At 46.3% G+C, this 8,871-nt stretch overlaps 1 long non-coding RNA gene across 2 annotated transcripts in view; it reads left to right on the top strand.

Moving 5' to 3' along the window:
• The window catches only part of LOC125912165 (uncharacterized), a 74,561-nt gene that overhangs the window by 60,049 nt on the left and 5,641 nt on the right, over window positions 1–8,871 (top strand). The window lies entirely within an intron of this gene.

The following is an 8,871-nucleotide window of genomic DNA, read 5'->3' as shown; positions in this document are numbered from 1 at the left end:
TTTTTGGGACAGAGAGAGACAGAGCATGAACGGGGGAGGGGCAGAGAGAGAGGGAGACACAGAATCGGAAACAGGCTCCAGGCTCCGAGCCATCAGCCCAGAGCCTGACGCGGGGCTCGAACTCACGGACCGCGAGATCGTGACCTGGCTGAAGTCGGACGCCCAACCGACTGCGCCACCCAGGCGCCCCACCATAAACTCTTCTAAGCAAACTTTTTTTTCTTCAAGTTTTTAACGTTGATTTATTTTTGAGAGACAGAAAAAGAGCAGGGGAGGGGCAGACAGGGAGGGAGACAGAATCAAAGCAGGCTCCAGGCTCTGAACTGTCAGCACAGAGCCGATGCAAGGCCTGAACTCCCAAACCATGAGATCATCACCTGAGCCAAAGTCAGACACTTAACTGACTGAGCCACCCAGGTGCCCCTAAACTAAGAAAATGGAAATTAAAACCACATTGAGATTTTATTACACTCAGTAGAATAAACAAAATAAAAAATCATACATGACTTTTGTTAAAGAACAGTAGGGTAGGCTTTATTAAGGAGGACTACTAAAATGGGGTTTTGTAATAGGAGAGACCAAGCTCAGCTCTGAATACAACAAGGGAGAGTGGGAACGTATAGCCCAGAGCAGGACCAGAGAGAGGGTTAATGAGTGAAAATTTACTAAGAGGAAACCTCAGGGGTAAGCGGGGGAGATTCTGGCTAAACCAGCCCAAGGGGCTCTTGCTGAAGGCCTGCCAAAGTCATCAGGCATCACCCAGGGACGGAGGACAAGGAACCTGACCAGATGTCATGGAGGGGGTTCTGGTTAAAATGACTTAGCAGGATTCTTGCTAAAATTGGACAATGCAAAAACAAACTCCAAAGGCTGAAGGTCAGGGCCCGCTTGAGAAGAGAGTTTAGAGGACCCTGACAGTTCTGTCAAGGAATTTTTGTCAACAACCAGAACTCTCATACATTGTTGGCATGACTATAATGGTGCAACCACTTTGGGAAACATTTTGTCAGTTTCTTATGAAATTAAACATACACCTCTCCCTCTTTGGTTCCATCAAATCCTCCCTTAGGTATTTATCCAAAAGAAATGGGGTGGAAAAGTGTCTACAAAAACACTTGGGGGTGCCTGGGTGGCTCAGTCGGTTAAGCGACCGACTTTGGCTCAGGTCATGATCTCACTGTTTGTGAGTTTGAGCCCTGAGTTGGGCTCTGTGCTGACCCCTCAGAGCCTGGAGCCTGCTTCGGATTATGTGTCTCCCTCTCTCTCTGTCCTTCCCCTGCTCATACTGTCTCTCTCTCTCTCTCTCAAAAAGTGAATAAATTTTTAAAAAAAGAAAAAAACCCACTTGTAATGAGAATGTTCATAGCAGCTTTATTTGTAACAGCTCAAATTGGAAACAACCCAAATATCCATCATCAGGAGAATGGTAAAGAAATTGTGAAATATTTATGCAATTATGCTGAGAATCCTTCTCAGCAATAAAAAGGAATGAAAAGCTGATCTACTCAATGACATGGATAAAATTCAAAGACATTACATAGAGAGAAGTAGACATAAGCATACATACCCTGTGATCCCATTTACAGTAATTTCTAGAAGGAGCAAAACATATTTGTGAAATAAATAAGGATAGTGGCTGTCAAAAGATTAGGAGGATAATGACAGTAATATTCATGATTCTACTGCTTTTAACATGACTGATCCAATAGTAACTAAGTCAAAACACATCTGATAATAGAATGAAGTAAAATGCTCTTAATTAGTCCCATTTTATAGAACAAAGAAGGGAGACACTTGAAGTGTGTTTAGCCAAAGCCACACAAGGGCAGAACCATTGTTTCTTTTTTTTTTAATTGAAATATATATTAATTAGTCTTATATTAGTTTCACGTGTACAGTATAATGATTCAACATTTCTATACCTTATTCAGTGCTCATCATGACAGGAGTGTTCTTAATCCCTTTTATCTATGTCACCCACCCCCCCACCCTCCAGGGCAAACCATCTTTACAACATAGAGCTTGCCCTCTTGAGCATACATTAGTTGGGTCTTCTTAAATTTCCCTACATCAGGATTCCTCAGCTGTTGGGATGGGAAGAAAAGGGAGAAGGAGAGGGCAAGTGAGGGAGGGATGTAAGTATAAATTCTTTCATCACCTCCCCATCTCTTCCTCCCTCTGGGTCTCTCTCCCCCACCCCCTCCTCCCTCCTTTCTCTCCCACCCCAGCTCAGACCCTCCTTCCCTATTCTGTTATATAACAAAAACAATTCCCACCTCTCTGGATCCGGCTTCTGTCCCGACACAAGTCCTCCTAGGAGGTCTCACTGCCCTTTTCCAAGCACCCCCTTCCCCCTCTCCACCCCCCAATGATTTGTCCCACCCTCAGGGGTCCACCCACCTACCACAATGAGGACACAACTCTCCTAAAGGGGGCAGGGGCCTCCTGGGCAGAGGGTCCACTGTAGGCTTTTCCTGTTGCCTGCTGCTGGGGAGGCTGAGGAGTCAACCTGGATAAAAGCTTTTTACAAAGAACTTTGGGCTTTGAAAAACTTTTCATTTCCATTCTCAGGGTTCTTCATGGGGCTAAAAGCTACAGACAACAATGTATTCAACAAGTCTTAACAGAACTTCCTGGTGTCAGACTCTGGTGAGTGTCAGACTCTGTTCTCAGGGAGGGGCAACAAGGCGGACCTTCAGAACGACCCCTGCCCCTGGAGCTCCCGTGCTACACACAGGAACCAAAGCAACACATCTACACAGAGGCCTCTTGGAAGGGTGGGCAAACTCTCTCACTGGGTGAGGGCAGAGTGACAGAAAGAGCCATCATGGGAGCCCACCAGGCCTTGAGCTTCCTAAGGACCCTATGTGGCTCAGGTCCAGGGTATCAGAGCCCGTGATCTCTCTGAAGGCACTGACAATGAACAGGTAAGGGGCAATTTGTGGCCAAGCCATTCTGTGCTTTTAGTTTCATAATCACCCGACATACCAGTTTCAAATGGGATAAACAACACCATTTATCTCTCTAATCTATTTTTTGAAGCTTTGAAATTTGCAGTTTTCCTACAGGACTGGCAACCGTACATCCTGGGTGGAAGTGCCAACACAATGAAATCCAAAAAGCCACCCAGTAAAGTCTCAGTGGTGCAATTGGTTAGTGTGTTCAGCTGTTAACTGAAAGGTTGGTGGTTTGAGCCCACCCAGGGACAGGCTGCTTCACGTTTACCTCAATTCCCCTGTTACCTGCAGTTTCGCACCTGCACATTTCCTCACATAAAGTACACAACATTACTGGATTCTGGGTCCTAGCCACCTTACAGCACCTAACTGTTCAGAGCCACCCCACCTCCCGAACCTCATTCTCTGACGGTATCTGCTGGCCTATGAGCTTTATACCTCTACAACGCCAGCTTCTCAAACAGATAGAAGAAGCCGGGTTCTACCTAGTGTGGTAAAACTCTGTGGTCCTCCCTGAAAGATTGGATGAGTAAGTGAAACTTTTTGTGACTCCCATCTTTTTTCTTTTTTTAATTTCTAAACATGATTGCCTTCATTGTTCAAGCTGCTTGCTTTGGGAAAATTGGTCTAGGGGGCTGGCGTTTTTTTGAAAAAAATGCTAATTGTTCATTTTTTAGAGCATTTTAGGTTCACAGCAAAGCTGAGGGGAAGGGACAGAGATTGCCCACACCCTTCCTGCCCTCCCCCCCCAACACAAATAGCCTGCCTGGTTGTCAACACCCCCCACTGCAGTGCCTTTGTGCCTTTGTGACAACTCAGGAATCTGTCCAAAGTCCATAGTTTACATTAGGGTTCACTCTTGCAGGGTGGGTTTGGACAAACGTATCCGGAAATGTGTCCACCGTTATAAGTATCACACAAAGTAGTTTCACTAGCCCAAACATCCTCTGCGCCCCCTTTCTGGCAACCACGAATCCTTTTCCTGTTTCCATAGTTTTGCCTTTTCCAGAAGGTCGTGTAGTTGGAATCACACAGTATGTAGCCTTTTCAGATCGGCTTGTTTCACTTACTAATACGCACTTAAGATTCCTCCATGTCCTTTGGTGGATTGGCAGCTCATTTCCTTTTAGTGCTGAAATACTACTTCATTGTGTGTGTGTGTCACAGTTCCTTTATCCCTCCACCTGTAAGGGACATCTTGGTTGCTTCTAAGTTTTGGCAATTGTGAGTACAGCTGCCGTAGGCATCCGTGTGCGGGTTTCTGTGTGGGCATAACTTCAACTTCTCTGGCTAACAGGGAGCCCGAACGCTGGCTGCTATATTAAGAACATTTTTGGTTTTGTGAGAAATTGCCAGACTGCCTTCCACGGTGGCTGTACCATTTTGCGTTCTCACCAAGCAGTAAGTGAGAGCTCCTGTTGTTCCCCCATCTTCGCCAGCCTTTGGTGTTGATGTGCCTCAGTTCTTTTTCATGGGGAGTAGGAGGCCAAGCATGGTGTCCCGTCCCCAGGGAGTGCCTGGATTTGGGCATTGCTCTATCAATAATGTTGTGATCAGTGGATCCTCATCATCATTGTCCTCTGCGTTTGTTTGACAGAGGCATTTCTTCCACAGTATGTGTGATACTTATTTAACCTCTTCCATATTGCTTTTGAAATTAAGTTGGTTTTATGGTTTTATGATTACGAATTCCTGTACACATATTTTTGGCCACTTGTGCAGGTATTTCTACAGCGTACAGAACGGGAAGTGCAATGACTAGTATAGTGTTCATATGCTGCTACTTTGGGGAAGTCCTGCAAACTTGCCTTCCACGGGAGCAGTACCAAATCACAGTCCAGTTTATTTCCCAACCTATCAATGTGCCGTTCTTCATTACCTTGCCCACACTGCAATCTTCCTGAACCCCTTACACATAAGACTTTTTTCTTTCAAGGCCCTGAAATCTCGCTCAGCATTAGATTCATTTTAGTCCACCTCGTCCGTCCCTAGCACCAGCAGCTCCTGTGTGTGTACTGATGTCGCCGCTTCCCCTGAGCTGTGATCATCGAGAGGGGGACTGTCGGGTTTTCCCTTGGCTGGTAACGAAGAACCATTCCACGTCCTGGTTGGCCAGGGTTTTCCTGCACTGATCACCCAGCCCCAGCGTGGCTCTGGGCTCCTCTGAAGGCTGCCTGTGCCCATAGCACTTCAAGGGAAGGCTTGTGGAGGGAGGCTCCTGGGCTCCGCTCATCACCTCCCTCATTGACTGTCACAACACTACTATCTCCTTTTATGTTCTAGTTACATCCTGCCTGTGGCTATTCCTAGTGGTGTTTCTGTTACGACGCTGATATACAATTGAGTCTAAAAAGAAATTTACTAAGTAGAAGCTGTAAATCAAAGTATGGAAACTCTTCGGTAATCGGTGATAAAGGTACATGGCTGTGGCCAACTATGAAAGTGCTGTGTTCTTTAATGAGCTTTGAGACGCATGATTTTTGTCTCATTTTTATGCGATCTCCTCTGTCCCCCTTGTCACTGCAGGTGCACTCCCTCTTGCCCTGAGGCATTAAGTAGGTGAGAGGGCCTCAGCTGTCTGCTCCACACTTTGAACATAAAAGGCACACTTGACGGGATTTGTTTTCTTTTGTTTTTGTTTTTGTTCTTGTTTGTTTTGGGGAGCCTCTCTAGGGAACTTTCTTGTTCAGACCATTAAAAAGAATCAAGATTTAGTAAATACTTCCGTTGGGAGATGTGATTGCATCATCCCGGGAGCCATGGAGTCTGTTTCTGGGGAGGACTAAATCGTTTTGTTCTTTCTCTTCTTCATTCCGTCCATTAGTTGCCAGTGTTAAGTAGGCCTTACTTTTTTTTTTTTTTTTTCCAATGTTTTTTATTTATTTTTGGGACAGAGAGAGACAGAGCATGAACGGGGGAGGGGCAGAGAGAGAGGGAGACACAGAATCGGAAACAGGCTCCAGGCTCCGAGCCATCAGCCCAGAGCCTGATGCGGGGCTCGAACTCACGGACCACGAGATCGTGACCTGGCTGAAGTCGTACACTTAACCGACTGCGCCACCCAGGCGCCCCAAGTAGGCCTTACTTTTAACCTTTTCTTTCTTTTCAACATCAGGGAGGCTGAGCCAGGAGGGGACGGCAAATCTTGGTGAAGGCTTCTCAGTGCGCGCTGGCAGGCTGGCCAAACGCGAGGGCTCTGGAGGCAAACTGCCTGGCCCTGAGTGCTGGCCCTCCCCGTCACAGGGCTGGGCCCCTTGGAAAGTCAGACCAGCCTTTCAGTGCCTGAGTGTCCTCACCTGCAAGCAGGGGTGCTGATAACCTACACCGTCTCGGGGTTGTTATGGGGACTAGATAGGTTATGCTCGGTACAGCACCGGGGAACTGCTTGCTGCTCACACGGTGACGCTCGCTCGGAGAAAACTGCCAGTATCATTGTAACTAAGGCTTCCGTTTTCACTTCTAACTGCACCACTGCTGACTTTCAGCATTCCCCAGAATAAATGAGGAGTGTTAAATGGTTCACTTGGGCTCTCCGCCTCTGTATCAGTGACCAGCACCTGGAAAACTGGTCGCTTGATAATTTCCATGGTGAGTTAACTGACAGGACAGTGCAGCAGGGAACTGGATCCAACTTGATCAAATTCTCGGACCTTGGACAGGCGTGATGAGTGTTCAGCTCCAGGTAGACAATCTTTTGCCCGGGCTTCTAGCAAGAGCTTTTGATATCCAGTCAGACTTACCCGGGGGGTACTAAAAGAAAACTTCAGCTATGCACCAGTGACCCCCCCCACCTTATTTTAAGAAAAAAAGGAGGAAGAAAATGTGATTTATCTGGAAATTGTAGATTTCACCTTTCAGTGATGATGGAGTATTTGTAGCAGAAGAGCATTCGCCCTGAAAAGAAATGAATGAAGTTTGAATGGAAGGAATTCTGCTTGAAGATTTGGAGAACTATCAATGCAAATAGGACCCACCAGTCCTTCAGCTCAAGGGGAGAGATGAGAGAGAAGAGAAACTCAATGGAATGAGACTAATTTTCTGCGTTATCCCCTCAGGGCATTTGCCAGTTCTTGGCAGGAACCGGGAGACTGAGAAACTGGAGAGAGGGAAGCTACTAAGAGTCAGAGAAAACAACATGTTAAGTGATCTCATAGGTCTGGACAGAGAAGTTGGGGGGCCGGGGGGGGGGGGGGGGGGGGAAGAGGAAGGGCATATGGAACTGTCCAAGGATTCAGACTTGAGCAGCCAAGATCCTGGAATGGGTTAAGTGAGCTGGGTGCTTGGTACAGAAGTTCCCCACAATACATTTGCAAATTAAGCTATGTGCATCAAAGGGGCTTGGAAGGCCAGCAGAGTGTGGCTGAAAGAGAGTGGAATTTGCAGCACTACCGTGGTGCTTAGGGGATAAAAACTGAAGCTCAGGATTCATGGAAGAGGAGGGGCCCAAGGAAACATACCAAGGTCGCAGGTAGGAGCCCTGGACGTCTGCAGCACAGCAGTGTGAGCAAACTAGCTGTAGATTGAGGCTTTCCCTGAGGGCGAACCAGCTGCAAATCAGCTTCGTCAAGGATTAGAGGTGATGCGCCCCTCTGCTGCCTGCTGGGGGAGAAGGTGAAAGATCTTCAGAGAAACAACATCTCCAACCTGGCTGTCCTTCACACCACGGGTTCATCATTCAATCACAATATTCTAGGATTGTAAAGGAAGAGAAGCAAGAGAAAGAAGGCAAACCGTAGAAATTGCCTCTTGAGATTTTGAGTTCTCAGATAAGAACTCAAAGCGGTAGGTTTTAGGAGAGCCTGGCTGGCTCAGTGGGTAGAGCACGTGACTCTTGATCTCTCTCTGGGTTGTGAGTTTGAGCCCCACGTTGGGTGTACAGGTCACTTGAATAAAATTTCTTTAAATTACTTAAAAATCAGGGGCACTTGCGTAGCTCGATCGGTTAAGCATCTGCCTTGATTTTGGCTCAGGCTCAGGTCATGATCTTAAGGTTGGTGAGATCTATGGGGCAGAACCTGCTTGGGATTCTCTCCCTCTTCCTCTTCCTCTGCCCCGAGCTTGTTCTGTCTCGCTCTCTCTCTCTCAAAATAAATAAATTGAAACTTGAAAAAATATATTACTTAAAAGTTAAAAAAAAAGATGAAGTGGTATATGATTCAGCTGTTCAGAAAATAGATGACAAGATAAAATATTGCATCAGAGAAATAGAATCTAGTTTTAAAATCTCATGAAAATTAAATATATGTAATAGTTGGCATTTTAAAAAAGTCAGCAGGTCAGTTTAACTGCAGCTTGGACTCAATGGTAGAGAGAGTATTAACCTCGAAATTTGTAAGTGGAAAGAAACTCTCCAGACTGAAGCATACAGAGCCAAAAGGAAGAAATATTAAGAGCGTAACAAAGATAATGAGCCATGTCATGAAGTCCTAACACGTGTGTAATTAAAGTCTCAGGGGTTGGAGGACCAGAAAGTGGGGCAGAAACTATATCATGGAGAATCAAAGAAAAATCATGATGGTCTCTCCAACCACATGTGCAAGAAGTTCGGTGCACTGCAAGCCAGGTAAGGACAAGAAGGTCACACCCCTAAACTGCTGAACAACCAAGGGCAGCTGAAAACAATCACAGCAGCACCCAGATTGGGGTGTGGGGAGGAGGGGACACTCCTATGACATCGTCCAAAGATTGGGAGCTGAAATCTCAGCAAAAACATGAAAAAGAAGACCTCAATGAAGGTCTCAGTATGAGAGGACCCTCAGTATGAAGGACCTCAGTATGATTTCCAGCCACCACGTGCTGCCCCCGACCCAGTATCTTTCAAGGGTGAGTGAAGTGAAGACCTTTCCACATAAGCTAACGAAAAAGAAATGCAAAGTGCAAAAGGTAACTCTTCAGGCAGAAGTAACTGCACAGG

This window comes from Panthera uncia (genome assembly GCF_023721935.1).
Source record: "Panthera uncia isolate 11264 chromosome C1 unlocalized genomic scaffold, Puncia_PCG_1.0 HiC_scaffold_4, whole genome shotgun sequence".
Lineage (NCBI taxonomy): Eukaryota > Metazoa > Chordata > Mammalia > Carnivora > Felidae > Panthera > Panthera uncia.
This window is presented reverse-complemented; position numbering and strand designations above follow the sequence as displayed.